The sequence below is a fragment of the Rattus norvegicus genome, chromosome 4, assembly GCF_021556685.1.
Source record: "Rattus norvegicus strain SHRSP/BbbUtx chromosome 4, alternate assembly SHRSP_T2T, whole genome shotgun sequence".
NCBI classification, from domain to species: Eukaryota; Metazoa; Chordata; class Mammalia; order Rodentia; family Muridae; genus Rattus; species Rattus norvegicus.
This window is the reverse complement of record NC_141537.1, coordinates 164,765,797-164,786,638: the sequence shown is the minus strand read 5'-3', so window position 1 is coordinate 164,786,638 and position 20,842 is coordinate 164,765,797. Positions and strand designations below refer to the sequence as shown.

General features: G+C 38.5%; 1 long non-coding RNA gene across 1 annotated transcript; it reads right to left on the bottom strand.

Moving 5' to 3' along the window:
• Positions 1–8,672: 8,672 nt before the first annotated feature.
• On the bottom strand, positions 8,673–12,953 carry LOC147995091 (uncharacterized). The gene is made up of 3 exons (XR_015687095.1): positions 12,837–12,953; positions 12,226–12,361; positions 8,673–9,916 (listed from the first exon to the last, which is right to left on the bottom strand). It is a non-coding gene; the product is annotated as an uncharacterized LOC147995091 (long non-coding RNA).
• Between the last annotated feature and the right edge of the window lie 7,889 nt (positions 12,954–20,842).

Below are 20,842 nucleotides of genomic sequence, written 5' to 3'. Positions count from 1 at the left end.
TTTTATAATAAGCTTCATGAGACTGTGACTTGCTCTCATTCCCCGTCACTTCAGCTTCCCTCTACCTTCAAAAACAAAACATATTACAACTCGAGTACCTGTGGAAAATAGCACCCTAGTGGTACTGTGAGGGAGCAGAAAGGGGTAAGACTTCAAAAGACTATTCTGAGAGTACTTTCACTTGGACTGTTTGGAATTCCCCTAGAAATTCCCACCTGTAGGGTATAACTTTACTCAATCTGAGCTGTGGTACAGACTTTACCCGTAGGGACATCTGTCAAAAACAGTGCTAACTGTTGACACACTGACAGTTCCTTAAATGATGCTGTGGCTGGACATGGTTTGAGGGCATCTCTCAAAGCTCCTTGTTCCAGAAGCTCAGTTCCTGGTATGCTGAAGCCTTTTAGAAATGAGACTCAGGAAATGGCGTGCTCCCTTTGGAAAAGTCGTTCTGGGCACCTACAATTTTTGGGTATAATAAAAGGATCCTGGCCTCTGACTCTCTCTGTCTTCTTGTCTTCACATGTGACCATTCTTGCACTTGCTTCATCTATCACAATGTCATCTGCTCCAAGGTTCTCAACCAAACCAATGGAGTTGCCTAATCTCGGATGTTTAATCTCCAAGAATGTAATGTAAATAAATGTTTTTCCTTATATCGTCAGTCTTAGGCATTTTCTTAGAGCATAAAAAAAGCTAATAGAAGTGTGTAAATCTGTGTACATGCCCAAGGTAAACTTAGAAAGACCCTAAATTCTCCCCCTAACTATGCTTCTCAACAAGAAAAAATAACAAACAAATTTAATTTCATTGTTTTAAATACAAACAACTAAAGCAAAACATGTCTGAAGTAATAAAAGGATGTACATGAATAATTTAACCACTGGGTAGCAAGCAGAGGTACAGAGATAAACAATCCTGAAGAGAATGGGACTCACCGGCATCCTAGTAACAGGATTGTAGAGGTGGAAACATCCCTGCAGGTTTGATGATAACCTGAGCTACATGGGAAATCCGAGGTTGGTATGAGTTATATAATGAGAGTATGGTGGAGGGTTACATGTTTAAAAGTAACAAAAAAAAATCTAGAATTAGAAAGCAAAGTAAAGAAAACCTCCATTGCAGATTTTAGCTGACTGAAAACTTCTATATAACTTTAGGGTAAAGTTTAGGTTAGCAGAGATTATCAAATCTGTGAAATAAAAAGAAAATAAAATGAAGAAAATGACTCTAGGAGCTGTTTGATAGTAACATACATGCCAGCACATGCGTTATGAAAAACCTGCATCATGTTTCTGAGGAGAAAGGTAAAGGAAGGGAGAATAAAGAGCATATGAAAAACTAACAGGCAAGTAATGTTAAATATAATGAAAAATAATAATTTTCACAACTAGTGAGCTAAATAAACCACATATGATATATCCTAAAAGATTCAGCATTAAACACTAAAAACTAAAAATAATGAGAAAAAAAATTACCCCAGAAATGAGTTTGATTCCTCATCCCTGCAACCCCAGCACTTGAGAGACTGACACAGGAAGGTATTGTGTTGTTGTTGTTGTTGTTGTTGTTGTTGTTGTTTGCTTGCTTGCATGAAACAGGATCTCACTGTGTGTCCCTGGCTGTCATAGAACTCATTCTGTAGATCAACCTGGCCTTGAACTCATGAAGATCTGCCTGCCTCTGCCTTCTAAATATTGGGATTAAAGATATGGCACCACCATGACCTGCTAGAGACAAGGAGGTTAAATAAAGTGGCTCAGGGTAAAACAGTACAGACCAAAAGGAAGTAACTGACCGATTGAAAATCCAAGGGCCAAAAAACAGTCAACAAGAATTTTATACCCATAAAAACCCTATCTTTTAGAAGGTAAGACATAACCATACAAAAGTAAAAAAAAAAAAAAAAAAACCTATGAGGATAAAGTACTCAGAGACCTGTATTACAAGAAATATTGGAGTCCTTCAGTAGAGTACTATATAGCAACTTCAACTAGCTTTTGAAAATTATTTGAGATTAAAATAAATTTTAGTGGTAAATTAGAAGGTAATAAAGCACACAGTATTGCTCTATCTCCCTTAACTTATTAAAAGATAATTGTGTAATGCGGCAATTTAAAAAATGTTCAAGTGTTTCATTTTAAAATTGGTATAGACAAGCAATGTATAAAACTATAATTTGTGTGGCTAGGGAGGTTGGTTGCTCAGTGATAAAGCACTTGCCGTGCAAGCATGAAGACTGACTTTCAGACTTCTAGTTGGCAGGGTATAAATTATAAATATTCAGCAAGCAGTATGTAATCACTCCAATTTAACTGTGTGACAGTGACACATTGGTCCCTGGAGCCTAAGATCTATTCGACCATAGTTTGTTTGTTTTCAAAACTAGATTAACAGTACCAGACACAGGCCTCAAATCCAGTGAGTGACAAGTTTCCTCCTTATCGGTTGCACCACTATTACATCAGTATGTAGTCCTGCTGTAGGTCGGCATTGCTCATAGTGTTCACAGCAGGCTGACATCATTGGTGCCTTTTCACACCCCAGAAACCAACACAGCAACTTCCATAATGACAAAAACTAGGCAGCAGGGGAAAAACCTTCCTATTTTGCAGCTCAGTTTCACAATACCTTGTTAGGAAGGTGTGTGCTTTCTTGGGCACTAGCATCTTGTCCGTTAGTTCCAGTGAGAAACTGTACTGGCTGGTTTTGTGTGTCAACTTGACACAAACTGGAGTTATCCCAGAGAAAGGAGCCTCAGTTGAGGAAATGCTTCCATGAGATCCAACTGTAAGGCATTTCCTCAATTAGTGATCAAGAGGGGAAGGCCTAGCCCACTGTGAGTGGTACCATCCCTGGGATGGCAGTCCTAGTTTCTATATGCTGAGGAAGCCAGGGTAAGCAACCCAGTAAGCAGCACCCCTCCCTGGCTTCTACATCAGCTCCTGCCTCCAGATTCCTGCCTTCTGTTAATTCCAGTCCTGACTTTGGTGATGAATAGCAGTGTGAAAGTGTAAGCTGAATAAACCCTTTCCTCCCTAACTTGCTTCTTGCAGCAATAGAAACTCTAAGACAAAAATCAAGAGGACATTAAGAGCCTGCATTGTCTTGGGGAATCTAAAGGTCCTCCCTGACCTCATAAAAAAGGGTTACATACTTAGAGCTGGGATTTTGTCTCACAACCCCTGGTTTCTAGGAACAGCTTTATGCTGTGTAGGATATTTCTCTTCTAACACTTTTTTAAACTATTTTTAATGGCTTAAAAAGTAGCTAGTTTTCACATGACACTTTTGTACATGTCCTTCACCCCTCTTACTACCACCTATAGTTAAACCTTCCTAACCCAAGTGTTCTCTTTCCCTCATACATATCATACAGTCTATTATCTCCAGTCCCATAACACAAAGCCAAGTTAACGGCCCCATTCTAGTTTCCCAGCTTCTACAAGTACTACAAATTGAACAAAATTAGAGTCAAAACTAAAGTTTCCTGTGGGAAAGAATGTGGTCTTTATCTTTCTAGTCCAGTTTACCTTGGTATAAACTTTTCTAGTTCCATCCATTTACCACCAAATTTCATTTTTCCTTATAGCTAAATAAAATGATCTTTTTTTACAAATTTTGTACATTCATTAACCATTCAGTAGTTGATAGAAATCTGTGCTGGTTCCATTTCCCACCTATGGTGAACAGAGCAGCAATGAACAGCTTTCTCTATAGTAGGATACAGGGTCCTTTGGATACATGGCCATGGGTAGAACAGCTGGATCATATATCAGTTCTGATCAGTTCTGCCTCTACGGTTGTTGTTGTAGTTGTAGTTGTAGTTGTAGTTGTTGTTGTTGTTGTTGTTGCTGCTGCTGCTGTTGTTGTTGTTTTGAGTAGTCTCCACAATGATTTCCAAAGTTGTAACAATTTGCAGTCCCATTAACACTATAAAAGGGTCCCCATTTCTCAATGTTTATACTCATAAACAAATGTTATTTAAGCCTCAATCACAGAATATCGAAATTGTTAAGAAACTTGATCCAATTAAATGTATTATATAGGGAATACATTTTTACTAAAAATTACAATAATTGGTATGATGAAAAGTGGTATTATTAAATTAGTGATAAGAAGAATGATGGGGTGAAATGTTAATATCAAAAAAAGTATTGATGGGTCCAAAAGTGATTCTTAAAATAATGACAAACTCAATCTTTCAAAAAAGCATAATAATTTATACATAAGGGCATTTGAAATCTAGCAAAATTATCTAAAAGAAAGGCTGACATAGTTGAAGAGAGAAGACAGCTGAACAGCAGTGGCTGGGTAATTCAGAACCTCTCTCCAGAGTGGACAGAATGACGCAGAATACAAAAAAGAGAATAGATTACTCAAGTCTCATACAACTAGACCTATCAGACATCTATAGAAAGTTTTAGTTAAAAAAATTGGTTCGTTCCAAGGGTAATATAGGAAATTTTCCAAATTACAGGTATGTTAGGTCAAAATAAGTTAAATCGTAATCAGTTTATAAAGGCTAAGTATGTTCTATGACAAAAATGAGTTGATATTTTAAATCTGCACTAGCATGACATGTAAAAACATAAACATGAAAAAGTTAAATGACACAGTTATAAGTAACCAATGAGTCAAGAAGAAATTATGAGATGATGTATAAAATTCTTTGAAATGTATGAAAATAAACATATAACATACACCAACTTATTGACTATAGAGAAACCCTTATCATTAATGTATTTCTTGAAAATATCTGGATATTTTATCTAGATTTAAAAAAAAGAAAATTAGTCAATAATTAACCTTTTACTTTAAAGGGCTGGGAAAGGAAATGACTCAATCAGTTAAAAAAAGGAAGGTAAGCAACAGAGAAAAACCATTCTAAGAAGAATGATGTGCTCTCAAAGATCAATAAAATTGATCAAGCTTTATCTAGAAAGACCATGAAAAAGTGAGAAAGTAGACTGAATTATGATCAACTGGATGCCCTGCTAGACTACATACTTTGAACTCATATGATCATTGTCATCTTGTCTAGTGTAAATCTGCAGTGTATATTTTAGTGTTTGGCACAATGTGGGCACACACTAAATACACTAAGTATACCACACTAAGTGGGTGAATGAATAGATGTGCTACTGTTACTCAATGAAGGTCAAAGGGGTCAGAGATGGCTCAATGGGACAAGATGGTGCTTGCCACACAATCTGGTGACCTGTTTGATGCCCAGACTCCTCATAAAGATGAAAGGAGAGAACCAAGTCACACATGCAGGCACATAGGCCTGCACGCCCATGCGGGTGAATTCCATAAACCCATGAATTAACAACAGTAGATTCATTCATTCATGCTTCCCTATCCAGAACTCTGCCATCTGCATTCTCAGAGATCTGTTGGGTCTTTTCTATTTCAAGGTTTTACTACTGGTGTGTGTGAAGCTCTTTTGTTTCTTCTTTATCTGATCCTGCTACTCCCCACCCACTTCTTTAAACTATATTTGTAGGTGACTTCTCTATAGGACTTGGCCAGCAATACAAGTTGTCAGATGTGGTTTTAAAGTTTCCTGTTACAAGATTTAGACAAATGTAAGTTAGGAACACTGAGTTCCTGGGCTTGAGTGTGAAGATCAATAACAAAGATGTCTGTGGAGCAAACATCTCAATCATTCTGCAGAATTTCCTCCTACCCAGTAGGCAACTTCCTCCTTTATCCTCATCCCCTCTCATGGGCCCACCACAATTCAGGAATAGGAGGTCCAACCTGAAACCCAGAAATAGGATCCTAACTGGTCCAGATCATAGGGACCTCAATTCTATACCAGCAACTGAGTTATAAAAAGCCACTAAGATATAATAACTAATGTCTACAAAGAACAAACTTTCAGGACTGGAGATGGGTCACTCAGTTGGTAAAATGCTTCTTGTTGTACAAGCATAAGGCTTGAGTTCAGATCCTCAGCACCCACATAAAAAGCTGGGAGTAGTAGTCACATTGGGAGCAGTTGTCACATGTATACTCTCTTGTCACCATCCATATAAGGAAGAGCTATAACTCCCACATCTACCAAGTACCAAGAAATGGCTCCCCTAACCTCATGTGTCCACAGAGTCTGACTGGAAAGACTGGCAGGAATAAGGCAGGAGACCCCTTCCAGCCCCTGAGAGGAAGCCATGCAGGACAGAGTTTAAGGGGAAGTTTATGGGAAGATGAAGATGCTATAATAATCTAATTTTTAAAAAGGCATCATGCAAGGACTTTAATAGGTCATTGTAAATACATTCAAAACAAATAAAAATATGCACAAAGAAATAAAAAGTTCAACAAAAGTTAGATTCCAATAAACTAATTTGCATAATTTAAGGGGAAGAAGAAAGTTCCATGAACTTGGAAAAAGAAATAAGAATCAACCATCTAAAAATAATAAAGTACTTGATTGGTTATATTTTCTTTTAGGTAAATCCCTTTGTTATATGAAAGGACCATGAAGAGGAAAACAGGAAGGAAAAACTAAAATTAATTTTTCCAGGTACATTCCCTATGAAAACTAGTATTCAGAGTATATAAGGAACTTCTCAAAATAATAAGGCAGCAAACCATGTAGAATTGGGCAGAAGACAAGCATTTTACTCTAGAGAACAGACACACGGGAACATTAACATTTAGCACTATTGAGTATGAGGAAAACAAATTAAACTAAAATGAGGTATCACAATACACTGTATAAAATATGCAAAGAAAGGAGACAACACCAATTGCTGGCAATAATATGGGAAAATTGAATAATTACAGATGGCAACATTATGAACTACATTGTGTCTGGGACAGAGTTGGGTAAGCTCTTAACTGACCAAGGAAGGGGTGAGAGGCAACAAGGGAAGGGAATTATTTGGGATCTAAAAGACCAATAAAAATATTTTGTCCTCTATATGAATTCAACATCAATATCCTGGTCCCAGGGGTTGGAGAGATGGCTTAGCATTTAAGAGCAAGCACTGCTCTTATAGAAGACCTAGGTTCAGTTCCCAGCACCCATATGAAAGCTCACAGCCAGGTTTTACTCCAGTTCCAGTTCTGATGTCCTCTTCTAGTCTCCATAGCCACCGACCGTACACATGTGGTGCATTTACTAAATGCAGACATTGAGACACATAAAATTAAAAAAATAAATAAAATCTTTAAAATATATCCCAGTTAAGAAAATGCACTATTTTTGTAAGATGTGGCCATGGATTTTTAAAAAAGGGATATTTTTAATTCAGTTTCTTAATCATTTCATAAATGAATAGAATGAGTTGTGGTCCTATCCAGCCCACTACCTTCCCCTACCCTCTATCACCTCTGTCAGTTCCATTCCTCTTCCCAACTAGATCCCCTCCCACTCTTGTCTTCTTTCCTTTGCTGAGTGTCTTCTGTCAACAACCACTGCTGCTGTGTGCTCATGCTTGTTACAGTCACGCCATACCCAGAAGACAGCATGCTAGGGTACTCTTCTGTATTTTCTGAGTCTCAGAATCTTGTGGGTCTTATTCTGTGTTGTTCCTAGGGATTTTAGGAGGTTTATGCAAGTGTCCCATTTAGGGCTGAGCTCTCAATAGTCAATTGGAACCGTTGTGTGTCTCTGCTCTAGTCCTCATTCTCTGAGAAAAGAAGCTTCTCTGACACAGACTAAAAACAAAACCAGTCTGTGGGTATCAACATAAATACTTAGAAGGCAGTTTGACTACATATCCATTAGGCAGACCTTTGTTTTATCATGTAGCTCAGAGGACAGCCATGCTAGGCTCCTGGCTGTAAGCACACCATAGCATTAGTAATAGTGTCAGACCTTGGTACCCTTCCCCCATGAGATGGATCCCAAGTTGGAACAGTCACTAGACCACCTTTTCTTCAGTCTCGTCTCCATTTTCGTCCCTGTAGCTCTTTTAGTCAGGCACAATTGTGGGTCAAAACTTTTGACTGTATGTTAGTAACCCTGTCCATACCTTGGGGCTCTGTCTATCTACTGGAGGTGGACTCTTAGGTTCCCTCTCCCCACTGTTGGGCATTCATGTAAGGTCACTCCCATTGAATCTTGAGAGTCTCTCACCTTCCAGGTCTCTGGAACTTTCTAGAGTGTCCATTCACTCTGCTGGCCCTCAGGTCTTCACTCCTGTCTACCCTCCCAATACCTAATCATGTTCCCCTCTTTCCCTCCCTGACCCCTCTCCCATCCAGGTCCCTTCCTCCCTCTATCCTACCCCTGTGATTGCTTTCTTCTCCCTCCCAAGTAGGATTGAGGCATCCTCACTTGTACCCTTCAGCTTGCTAACTTTCTTGAGTTCTGTGGATTGTATCCTGGGTATTCTTTACTTTTTGGTTAATATCCACTTAGTTAGTACATACCATGCATGTCCTGTACAGACAGTCAGTTACTGAGGTGCAGCACAGATAGGCAGATCAGAGGCTGGTGATCACTGACCATTAACTCTCTTACTGTTCTGGGGCCAAAAGCTGCTGGCTTCTGGCAATTAACTCCTGCTGATAGCAGCAGGTTATTAAGAAAAGAAGCATAGTTACTTGAGCTCTTTTTTCTTTGACTTATAAGCCCTGCTGATCAGGCAAGATATTAAGAGTTCTTCGACTCTTTGTGAGCCAGAGAAAAAGGAAAAGAAGAAAGTCAGACACAGAGACAACAAGCACACTGGGTGAAGCTAAAAATGGGCTCCACCCCACTTTATTGTTGTTCTTATTTTTTATACTTTCTCTAAAATATATTGCCTCATATAGAAATGTTACAGCAGGATAATTGATTACATGAATTTCTAAGTATTTTTACATTCCATACGTACATAGTAAGTTTAAGGCAGTAGTTCGTGTCATTGATCAATAAGGTTTAAGGAGTTATAGCAGAATTGTTTGCATGTTTTTCAAATAATATCTGACTGAACATATATTATCTATCTTCTAACTTCATAAGTTCATTATAAGTTTGAAGCAATAGTTTTATGTTACAAGTTAGCATGGTTTTGTCAAAAAACAAATCATCTGCCTTATGTCTTATTATTTTGAAGTCTTGCACTGATAAGCTAGTCAACATTTTATTTTCTGTCTCTGTATCTACAATAAATCTCCATTCTCAGTTTATGACCAGGAGTTACCAGATATTTGTTTCATTCCTTGCCTAGAAGTAATGTTTTTCTTGATCCAAACCTGTTTTCTTTTCCTTGTGCAATAAGCGTGTAACATATGAAAATTTAGACCTCTATCTGCAGCTTTTAGTCTATAGGGGTCTGGACATTACTTGTATCAGTTTAGAAGTTCTATAAAATCATAATAAGAAATTGTGTAATAATTTGTCTATACAAAATTAATACATGAGAGTACATCTTCATGTTGATCAACAGGAATTTTCCCAACAAGGTAGATGATGCCCAGGGATTGTAAGGCTATGTAATAGTGGCAGGAAAGCAAATCAGTAGCAAGAATCATTCCTGAGATGAAGTTTCTAAGGACCCTTCATTTTAGAATGCACCCATCATAGTCATGCAAATTAGTAGACATCTCCAAAAAACACATTTTATTGTCATAGCTTCTGTCACAATAAGACATAGCAAAGGCCCTCACATCAGGGCCAAGAACAGACAAGAGAGTCCAAGACATAACCACTCCTACAATTAGGAGTGCCACAAAACCACCAAGCTAATAGTCACAACATATATAGAGAGGAACTTGGGCAGACCTATGCAGGCCCTGGGCTTCCCACTTCCGTCTCTGTGAGCCCATATGCACCATCCTTAGTTGATTCAGTGGGATATGTTCTCTTGGTATTTTCCATGCCCTCTGACTCCTACAGTCTTTCTGCTTCCTCTTCTACAGGATTCCCTTAGCTCCAAGGGGAGGGACTCCATGGAAACCTCCAATTTACAATTTCTCTGCATGGGAGGGAGGTAAAGAGAAAATGGGAGGAGTAGAGGCAGGAGAAACATGATCATCTCTATAAATGTAGAAAAGGCATTTGAAAAAAATCTAACAAACCCCTGAACAGACTAGAGATGGAGGGAATATACCTAAAATTATAAAGGAGCTCTATATATCCTTCAAACCACAGCACCTAACATCATTATAAATGAAGAAAATCTTGTAACATTACCACTAAACTCAAGAACAAAATTAGAATGTCTCCTTTCTCTCCTCTTATTCAATGTAGTCATTAAAGTAGTAACTTTAACATGAGATGAGAGAAGCAAATACAAAGGATACACTCAGGAAAGAAGTAAGAGTATTGTTGGCATATCCATGATTTTATGCTTAAGAGACCCTAAAGGTCTGACTAGAAAACTGATAAATAACTTCAACAATGTCGCAGGATACAAAATTAGCATACAAAAAAATCAGTCGTCTTCCACTGTACCAATGACAAACATATTTTCAAAAAAAAAGAAAAGAAAAAGAAAAAATGCAGAAAATAATCCCTTTCACAGTAGCCTCAAAAGAATAAAATACCTTAGAATAAGCCTAATCAAGAGTGAGAGACCTCTACATTAAACCTTTAAAAGAAGAAAGTTGAAGAAGATAGTAAAGATCAAACAACCTCCCATGTTCATGAGTGGAAGAATTAATACAGAGAAAATTGTCATTCCACCAAAATCAATATATAGATTTGGTGAAATCTCAGTCAAAATTCGGGTGCTACTCATAACTGAAATTTAAAAAAAAACACATAAAATTCAGATGGAAGTTGAAAAGTCCAGATAACTAAAACAATCCTAAGCAAAAATAACACTCCGAGAATCCAGTATCATCATACCTGATTTTAGGCTATACTATAGAAAAACAGTATTAAAACAGCATGGCACTGGCACAGAGACAGGAATGTAGATTGGTGACATAGAACAAAGCACCTTGGTGTGAATCATCGCAACTGTAGACTCCCAATTTCTGACAAATATTTAAAAAATGTACATACTATAAATGTGACAACACTGTCAACAAATAGTAGTGTGGAAAACTGGCTATCGAACATAAAAATAGAACTAGATCCTTATTTCTCATCTGGTACAAAATTCAACTCCAAATGAATAGAACATCTCAATATTAAACCTAAAAGGGAAGAGATTCAAAGAGATCTTCCAATTCTTCAACTGGTGCTCTTTCTCAAAAGAATTACTAACAATTCAACTCTTCTCTCCAGTGCTCAAATATTTGTTTATTTGTTGTTCTTTCTTTAGCATCAATGAATTTTTACATTAGAATATACTTAATTTTGCATCAATATACTGAGTCCAAAGTGGTGTGGTGGCACTCACTAGTTATCTCAGCACTGGGAGAGATTGAGTTAATGAATTCAAGGCCAGCCTAAGTGATAAACTCTTTACAGGAGTAAGAGAGAAATTTAAAGTAGTGGACCTCTCATCTCATTCCTGATTTCATAAGAAAATGTTCTCAGTTGTTCACTAAGCATAATTTAGTTATCACTCCTCCTCAATAGAGCCTACATTTCAAAGCAATTTTATTCTTAATGAATTATGAACTTTCAACATAAGTACTCAAAGTTACCAAATATATTGACATATATCTTCTGAAATCATTTTCCTTTTAATTTTTTAATATGACAAGTCTTGGTGACTGAATTTTGAATGAAAACAATATTTGGCTTTTCAATGGATGTATTGTTTTATGCATACATAAATATATACATAAATAGATTATACACGATACATTATACATGTCGATGAATTTAAGTTTAATAGTAAAATAGTCTGATCAATTTCTAATTTAGAGTTTACCTTGTCTAATGTTTTATTTATTATTCTTGATGAATTTACAATTTTCAATTTCACTATAAAAATTTCATTATTGATACATAGCTATAAACAAAAGCATCTGGCCCTGAAGGTTTTATTTATTTTGCTTTTCCTTTTTTAAAAAATATTATTTTCCAAGGAGTGTATGTTGTAGTTTATGTTCTTACCAGTTATTTAAAAAAAGTTATTTTTATTTCCTACTGTGGATAAAGTGGAATAAAATGGGCTTAGGAATGTGTCTTTCGCTTACACTGTCAAGGACAGTAGCTTAAAGTTATTTATAATGTATCATCATGATTCTTTGTATCTTTCTTAAGCTTGCATACCCATCTCATACCTAAGAGATGTTACAAAGCATATGAACTTCAGGGTGCTGCATATCTTCCTCTCAGTTTCCTCTCCCTACATAGGTTAAATCTGTTGGATTTGCTACATACCTGTCAAGCAAGGGTCAAATACAAAGGGACACAACTCAATTGTTTAGTATCTCAGGCTCTGACTTGTCTGGGATTTCTAAATTCTGTTGGCCCTCTCTCCACATCACTTTCTCGGTGAGTTTTCTTCAAACATGATCTGCATTTGAGAGACACCTGAAATGAATTTGGGAATAATCTCGCACATAGCTAAACACCATGTCTTTTCTATGACAGAGTTCTCCTATTCCATTCACTTTCAAAAGTGATCAAAAATTTCAGAGTCCAAGTTTATGTGCACAGGAACTTTACATTTTACCACAACAAATCAAAATGAGATATATCAATTCACACTTTCCAACGTGTTTTTGTGTCTGGGGAAATGTTCCACAGAAGAGGAAAGTAAGCAAGCTTGATGAACTCAGAGGAGAGGAGACTGGAAATTGCTGAGAACTGGAAACCCCCCATTTCCTCACAGCAACCTTTACGGGTTCCACGTAGTAACCATCTCAAACACACACACACACACACCTGCTACATAAAAACAAGCAATAATTTGATTACTTTAACGAAACATTACAAATGGAAAATGTGATCCACAAGATTAAAGACATTCCAGTACCTAATTCACTTACTGAAAGAAAAAAATACATTTTGAATTATGAGCAGGTTGTCACCGGAAACTGCCTCAGGTCGGAAGTTTGTGGTTCCTTTGAACAAATACCACTAAGGCAGCTGCCGTGATAAGGACTGAACACCCTGCCTTCCTGCCGCACTTTGCATCTGCCTCACATTACATCATTTCCTTTCAGAAACCTCTCTCCGGATTCTTCATATAAGGTCACACATGAGGGAGAACTCCACTGGGTCTTAGAGCCTGAATGACCTCGTCCAACTCTTACCAACCTCAGTGTCTGTAAGCCTGTTTTCTCAGTTACAAAATGCTAATCACAATAGAGGCTGTTGTAAATATATGGGTATCACTAAATATATATATATTTTTTTTTTCATGGAATGAAGCCCATAAAACATTTCTAAAGAAATGGAAAAGCCAAGCACAGTGGCACATGTAATCCTAGCACTTTATGAAGTGACCCAGCACTCAAGAGGCAGAGGCCGGTGGATCCCTGTGAGTTCCAGGACAGCTTGGTCTACAGAGTTCCAGGACACTCATCAATACACAGAGAAATCCTGTCTTCAAAAACCAAAAACAAATAAAAAACCCAAAACTTTGGCTGTCCCCATGAAGCCAGGTAGGGATAAATGACTTCAGATAAAAGGCAACTGTTTGATTAAAGAGAGAAACTTATTTGCAGAGATGGTGTGTGGAGTTAACTTAAAAAAAAAAAAAAGAAAAGATTTACTCAAGAAAACAAATCTTTGAGTATACTGAACAAAGGTAAGAGTAGGCCTTCTACAGAAACTCCAATTTAACTTCCTTTGGAACAGAGGGAAAGCCAGTATAGTTGACCTATACAGAATGTGAGGGAAAAATGAGAGCTGATGCTTACCTGGTTGTAAAACCAAATCTTTTAATAAAAAGGCTTATCTATCAGACTATCCTGGAATATTCAGATTTTGAGAAGACATCAATGGCATAATGCTTCAGGCTATTTATCATATTATATACAATAATAATTTTATGTACCATTTATGACTAATGGCATATACATACAATGTGTATTAACTGTGTTGTGCACATGTAAATGGATACATAATTTTTGTATTATGTAGAAGATTGGTGCTGTTGGTTGTAGTTAATGAAGTAAGAAACCCGGAGTCCTTTTTGTGAGCATTTTAGCATGAAGAACTGTCTTAAGAGTTGACTGACTAGGATGCAGCAGCTTCCTCTGTCTGCCCAAGTTCCTGACACCAACCCACAGCAGATAGATGCTGAGAATTATTGGGTAACACCTCCGAGTGCCTCTTCTCAGATGAAAATCCTTCACACACCAAACTCCCACTCCCTGATGTAGCAACAAGCATCGAACAGCTATTAACTGTCCAGTTCACAATTGCTCTTCATGTAGCTCTCACTAACCACTGAAAAATCATTTTGGCTTATAGGTAGCAAAGCCAGTTATTAGCAAAATGGTGTAGATTTTCCAAATCTGCACGGTAAACAAACTCTTGAGTTATGAGTTGTACTCTTTCTTGTGTCACTCAACAGCACTTGTGCGTTCCTTCAGTGTTACAGGCTCGATTGAGGTATCAAAGATCACTGATAAATAGGAAAGGCGTGTCCCTGGCCTTAGGCACCCCACTGTCTACCAATGAGAGACAGATAGTGATAATGAAGTTAAAGGATTACATAAGTAGAGCTAGAAAGCTTCGGATGGCATAATGGATTAAGTGAAACAGTGAAACCACTGGTGGTGAATGGGAGGTTCTTTTCATGGTGGTTAGAGAATGTCTTGCTGTGGAGGCACTGTGTGGTATTAAATATAAACAAGAAGACTTAGTCATAAAAAAAAACACGTGAGAATATAAAGACCAAAAACAAGAACCACCCCTCTATAGTGAAAACAAGTTTAACTTCCTTAAGGAACAGAATGAAAGTCAAGAACCTTTGACCTGTGCAGCAGAGTGTGTGGCAATGTGAGGCGTGAAGATTCTCTCTTTGAAAACAAATTTTTATACTTTGTTTACCTGCCAACCATCTGAGATTATTCAAACTTCAAGGCAGTTGGTACCTAGTAAGGGGAATTAAATTTCACACCTTCTGGGTGAGATTGTTGACCTTCATTGACAGCTTGACTGAATTTAGTTACCTAGGAAACAGACTTCTAGGTGTGTCAGTGAAGGCATTTATTTCCAGAGAGCTTTAACTCCAATAAGAAGGACCCACCCTATGGGTTTGGAGTCAAGGCTTATCTGTTAAATATTAGCCTCACAACCAAAAATAGAAGACCCGCCCTAAATGGCTGGCTTCTATGGGTTGGGTGGGTCATAGAGTGGATAAAAAAAGGAATCTAAGTAGAGTGAGCTCCAATCCCCTTCGCTCTCTCTTTCTCTGCCCCTCTCAGGCATCTGTTGCCATTCTCTTCCTACCATGATGACTCATATACTATCTAAACTATGAGCCAAAAAACCCCTTCCTTATACAGTTTCAGTCATGTACTTTGACACAGAAGAATAACTAATGTTTGTGAGTCTCACCAGAGAACAAGAGGTCACTGTTGCTGGGATTGCTGAGGCCTGCTCCCCCCCCCCCCCCGCCCCACCAGCAGCATAGCCATAGCCATTTTGTTCCGCGCCTGCTAGCTATTTCATATTGTTGACAGAAAATTAATTTAACTCAGAGCAGGGTCATGCTGACCACATAAATTGTTTTCTGCATGTTCCAAAGTTTATTAATGTTAAGAAATTCCACAACCATATGCTTCACTTGGGGCCCGTCAAATTAAAGCTCAATATGAACTGTTGTGTCTAAAGTCAGGGTCAACCACCAGCCAGTGCTTCTTGCACCTCCATATGACCTCATTGTGGGTTTTGTGGAGAAATGTTAAAGGCTGAAGTCAACTCCGGAATATCAGCTACAGCCCTGATCAGTCGCAGGGTGTGTTTTCAATAAACCAGCACTATTTAACTGAGACCGGAGTCTATGTGTTGGTGTGGGGAACCCTAACAGTTATTAGCACCATGACCAAAGGCAATCTGGGTTGGAAAGAATATATTCCCCCAAAACACCTAGTCACAGTCCATCACTAAGGGAAGTCAGGGCAGAACTTAAAGCTAGAATGAAAACAGAGACCATGGAATAATGCTACTTATTGACTTGCTCTCCTTGGCTGTCTCAGCCTGCTTTTTTGTATCATCCAGGACCACCAACCCAGGGGTGGTACTGTCCACAGTGTGCTGGATCCTCCCATGTCAATCATCAATCAAGAAAATAACCCACAGATTTGTTCATTGATCAGTCTGGTAGTTACATGTTCTCAGTGAGGTTTTCTCTTCCCAAATAACTCTTGTGTCAAGTTTACATAAAACTAGCCATGACAGGGGTACATACTAGTAAATGTGAATACTGGAATATAATATCCAGGCTAACTAGTTCTCAGAAAGTTCTCCATTGCATGAGCAAAACACAGAATGCTAAAGTAATCAGCCTTCTCTTTCTTTTTACCTCACAGTCTAGGAAGAATTTAAATAATGTCACAAAACTTCAATAGCAATATTAGCTCATGAATTTTCCCTATAAATTTTGTCACCTCTTTCCCTCAAAATTTTCTTTTTCAAAATGAAATCTTAAAAAAATTAAAACAGCACTTAGAGCTACCTACTATCAGTGAAAATGTTCTTAGAATTTGGTTGTGACCAAAGGAACAAGATGCAAGAGTGTCTTAGTTTGTTTGCCACTTGGAAAAAAAAATGGCTTTCTTTGGCTTACACTTCCCTATCACAGCCCATCATGAAAAGAAGTCAGGGCATGAACTCAAGTCGGAAAACAGAAAAAACAGAAAACAGGAGCTGAAGCAGAGGCTTTGTAGGAGTGCTTCTTACTGGTTTGCTCTTCATGACTTGCTCAGCCTACACCTGCCCAAGAATGGTATTGCCCATAGTGGGCTGAGTCTTCTTATATTAACTATTAATCAGGAAAATTCCCACAGACTTGGCTATAAACCAATCTGTTGGAGGTGTTTTCTCTCAAGTTCCCTATTCTCAGATGACTATCTTGTATGAAGCTTTAAAAAAAATTAAAACTAATGAACACATATTGTGAGCTACTTCTATTCAGAATATCCAGCAAGTCCAGTGGCCTACTATGGCCCAGTTGAGAGTCACAACTGTACTCAACACTTCAACTCATATTAGATGAGAGAAAATTGACAACAAAACCATGAGCTGTGACTTTTCCTGGGATTATATGATGGCCTGAATATGCTTGGCCCATGCAAAGTGACACTATTAGGAGGTGTGGCCTTATCAGAGGAGATATGGCCTTGTTAGAGGACGTGTATCACTGTGGAGGAGAGGCTTTGAGATCTCATACATATGTTCAAGTCTGGCCAGTGTGGCACAGTCTCCTTCTGCTGCCTGCAGATCAAGATATAGAACTGTTGGTTCCTCTAGCACCAAAACCACCTCCATGTTGCCTGCTTCCCACTATAGTGGTAATAGTCTGAACCTCTAAAACTGTAAGCCAGAATAGTTGTCTTAGTCATGATGTTTTTTCACAGCAATAAAATCCAAACTAAGACAGAAGTTGGTACCAAGGATTGGGGTATTGCTGTGATAGGCCTGACCATGCTTTTGTTTGGAGCAATGTGAATTTGGGGACCTTGGAAAGCAGTGGAATGCTTTAAGCAGGACTTAATGGGCCATAGTATTAGAATCATGGAAAAAAGTAATGCTGGAGTAGCACATTGACTAGACTTGCACATATATATGAGACCTCAAAGCCCTGTCTCCACAATGACACACTTTCTTTAACAAGGCCATATAACAAGGCCACATCTCCCGATAGTGTCACTTCTCATGGGCCAAGCATATTTAAACAGCCACAGATTATATAAGCAACAGCTATTCATTCCAGACAGGGTACCAACAACATGTCAAAAAAATTACTCACATTCAACTTAATGAATCAATGTGCTTTATTGGGAGTTACTTGCAGGCACATGGGTGAGGGTTCACTTACAGTAGCATGGGTGGACTCAAAGGCAGTGCCCACCCAACACGAGTGATGTTTCATAAAATCTACATTCCTAGAGCTCTCTGCCCAATTTTCAAGCAACTCCAAGGGAAAACTCCTCCTGTCTAGCAACTCTTCACTGACTATTCAGCTCCAAGAAGACTGGGATTGGGGTGAGGGGTGGGCATTCTTGTGAACTCTGCAGCCTTCTGACCCTGATGGTTTCTGTAAGTTTCTTCTTGCATCTCTGTGGCACATGTTTCAATCCTGAGAAAATGACTGTGTGGCAACCCAAGATGAATTAGTTCTGCAAGGTTATCCCTGATCAGTAAACAAATAGGAAATCCTGGTCCAGACATCTTTTAGCTCAGCTACAGGAATGCTATGATAGGATGTCAGGTACAGACTTTCAAACTGTGTGTGTGTGTGTGTGTGTGTGTGTGTGTGTGTGTGTGTGTGTGTGTGTGTGTTCATGACTCTTTTACAATTCAGGCTGGCCTAGAATGTGTGGCAATCTTCCTCCCTCTGTCTCCTAAGTGCTAGAATTACAGGCATTAACTACCATGTCTGACTAAAACAACAAACACTTTACATCAAGAAATGGCCACATTTTTTACTGTCCAGCTGTAATTGTTCAAGAAACTTCACAGAGAAACCTTGCTTGTCAGCTTGGTTTTTCTTCTCTCAATTCGGAGACCTGGCACCATCAGAGTATTCTGAGGAGGAGCCCACAGCTGTAAATGTCTCCTTCTACACCATGTAAATACTTGACAAAGAAAGCAAGGAGAAACAGGAGTCTTGAGTCTGGGGCACTGTGTATGTCTTCTGACAGTTTGGGGAATTGAAAATCTAAAGATTTTTAAATCATAAACTGATCATGTAAAATTCCAATAACACGGACCAGCCAGGTGGCATGTCAGGTCAAGGAGCCTTTTCCAAACCCAAGGACCCAAATCCTATTCCTGAGACTTACGTGAATTAGAAGGAGAGAACCAGCTTCAACAAATTGTCCTCTGGTTTCAAAACACATAACATGGCACATACCCAACTCTCACCCCAATAAGTCAATACATCTAAAAAGTGTTTAACAAAAAGTAAAAATAAGTACATTGTGGCAGCAGGAAAATGAAACCTGCCTCATGCTTAGCACTGAGCATTGATACATAAAGACATGTCTCATACTTATCACTTAAAGACATTGTGTGCCTGTCATGTCAATGCATCTACATGCATACATATCATAACTATGGTTATGATAGCAAAACTCAAATGGGGGAGAGGGCTGCTGAAATGATTCAGTAGGTAAAGGTATTTGCTGTTCAGTCTAATCAGCTTATTATGATCCCCAGAAATCATGTGGTAGGAAAGAACTAATGAGTCCTACACATTGTCATTGGACCTCTACAAGTGTACTAACACACACACACACACACACACACACACACACAGACGTACACACACACATACACACACACATATACACACACATACACACACACCATAGACAGATAGATGATAGATAGATGATATATAATTAGATAAATAGATAGATAGATAGACAGACAGACAGACAGACAGACAGATAGATAGATAGATAAGTGAAAGTAAATGAGTTAATATGGGGCTTGAGAGGTGGTTCAGAGTTCTTACTGTTCTTTCAGTGGACCAGAGTTCAGTTCCCAGTAGTGTTTAAGGAAGCTCTCCCTGCTTGTGACTCTAGCTCCATGGAACCTTCTGGTCTCTGTGGGAACCAGAGCAAATTTACATGACTCAAACACGTACACATAAACACATAATAAAATAAAAAAATTAAGCTTAATTAAAGGTAAAGGAATTTAAAAAAATACTCAAATGAGTTTAGTTAGGGGCCAGCTTATAACAGAGGCTGGCTGTGATGACTCCCCCTGCCTAATTTTTGTCAGTTCTGAACTCTGTGAAAGCCTCATCCCATTCAACAGGCATGAGTCAGAAGAGCACTTCTGTTGGTATTAATGATTATCTAGATATTCCTGCTTTTCACTTGGTACTGAATTAATTACTTTATGTATGAAAGGAAAGCATGGCACATAGCCTTGTGGAACCACTAAGACACAGCACAAAGGCCTACAGGCTCTGCAGTGGTAGGCTCCTGGGCACTCCTGTGGAACAGCAAGAGGGTTTCTGTTGGAGAGGGAAAGTAAAAGAGCATGTGGCCAGAGGTCAAGATAGAGGCTCTTCTTGGCTGTAAGGTCTTTGGCTTCTAAGGAACCTTTACTAGGAAGCCATTGAAAAGCTGAACGCCTCACCAAGATGATATGACTGACATCTTTTATCTCATCCCAACTGCTGTACAGGAATGATACTGGGAACAAAAGAATGACAGATACTGTGACCAACATGTATCTGTCTGTGTCTCAAACAGACAAATCCACCTGCTGGCTCACCTCAGTTGTCTCTGTGGTACCTTCCAACTGACCTAAACGTAACATCTTCACTAAGGCAAACCAGACCACTTTACTCCAGGAATAACTGTGATCTTTGGGCACCAAAGTTATTAACCAGAATGACACTTTTATCTTTTTGATCCTCACACTTGAGTTACCAAATAGACACTTTCTGCCTTTGCTTCATGTGGTGCTCAATAACTTATCTGAATGAGATGGACAGCATGGAAATATATGTGTAATAGGAATCACATTTCAAAGATCCAAGGCCACGGACACCTGAACTAAATGATTTACAAGACAGGGGCAAATAGAAGATGTTCTGCAGTGAGACAAAAGAAGTCTGACAGTAGAGGATGACAAGAAGATAAGCAAGGGACGATGAAATAAATAACCGAAGAGAGAAACAGTTTTAGAACACAGCGAGGAAGTTTCAGACCACAAGCTTTCTGCTTCCTGCACTAAAGCAACTCTTGAAACTTAAAAGAACTAGTCTCTGGGTGTAGGGGGGAGTGAATGTCACACTTTTTAAATCCATAATTAACTAAGAGAGGGGGTGAGGGCACGAGGATAGAGACTTTAG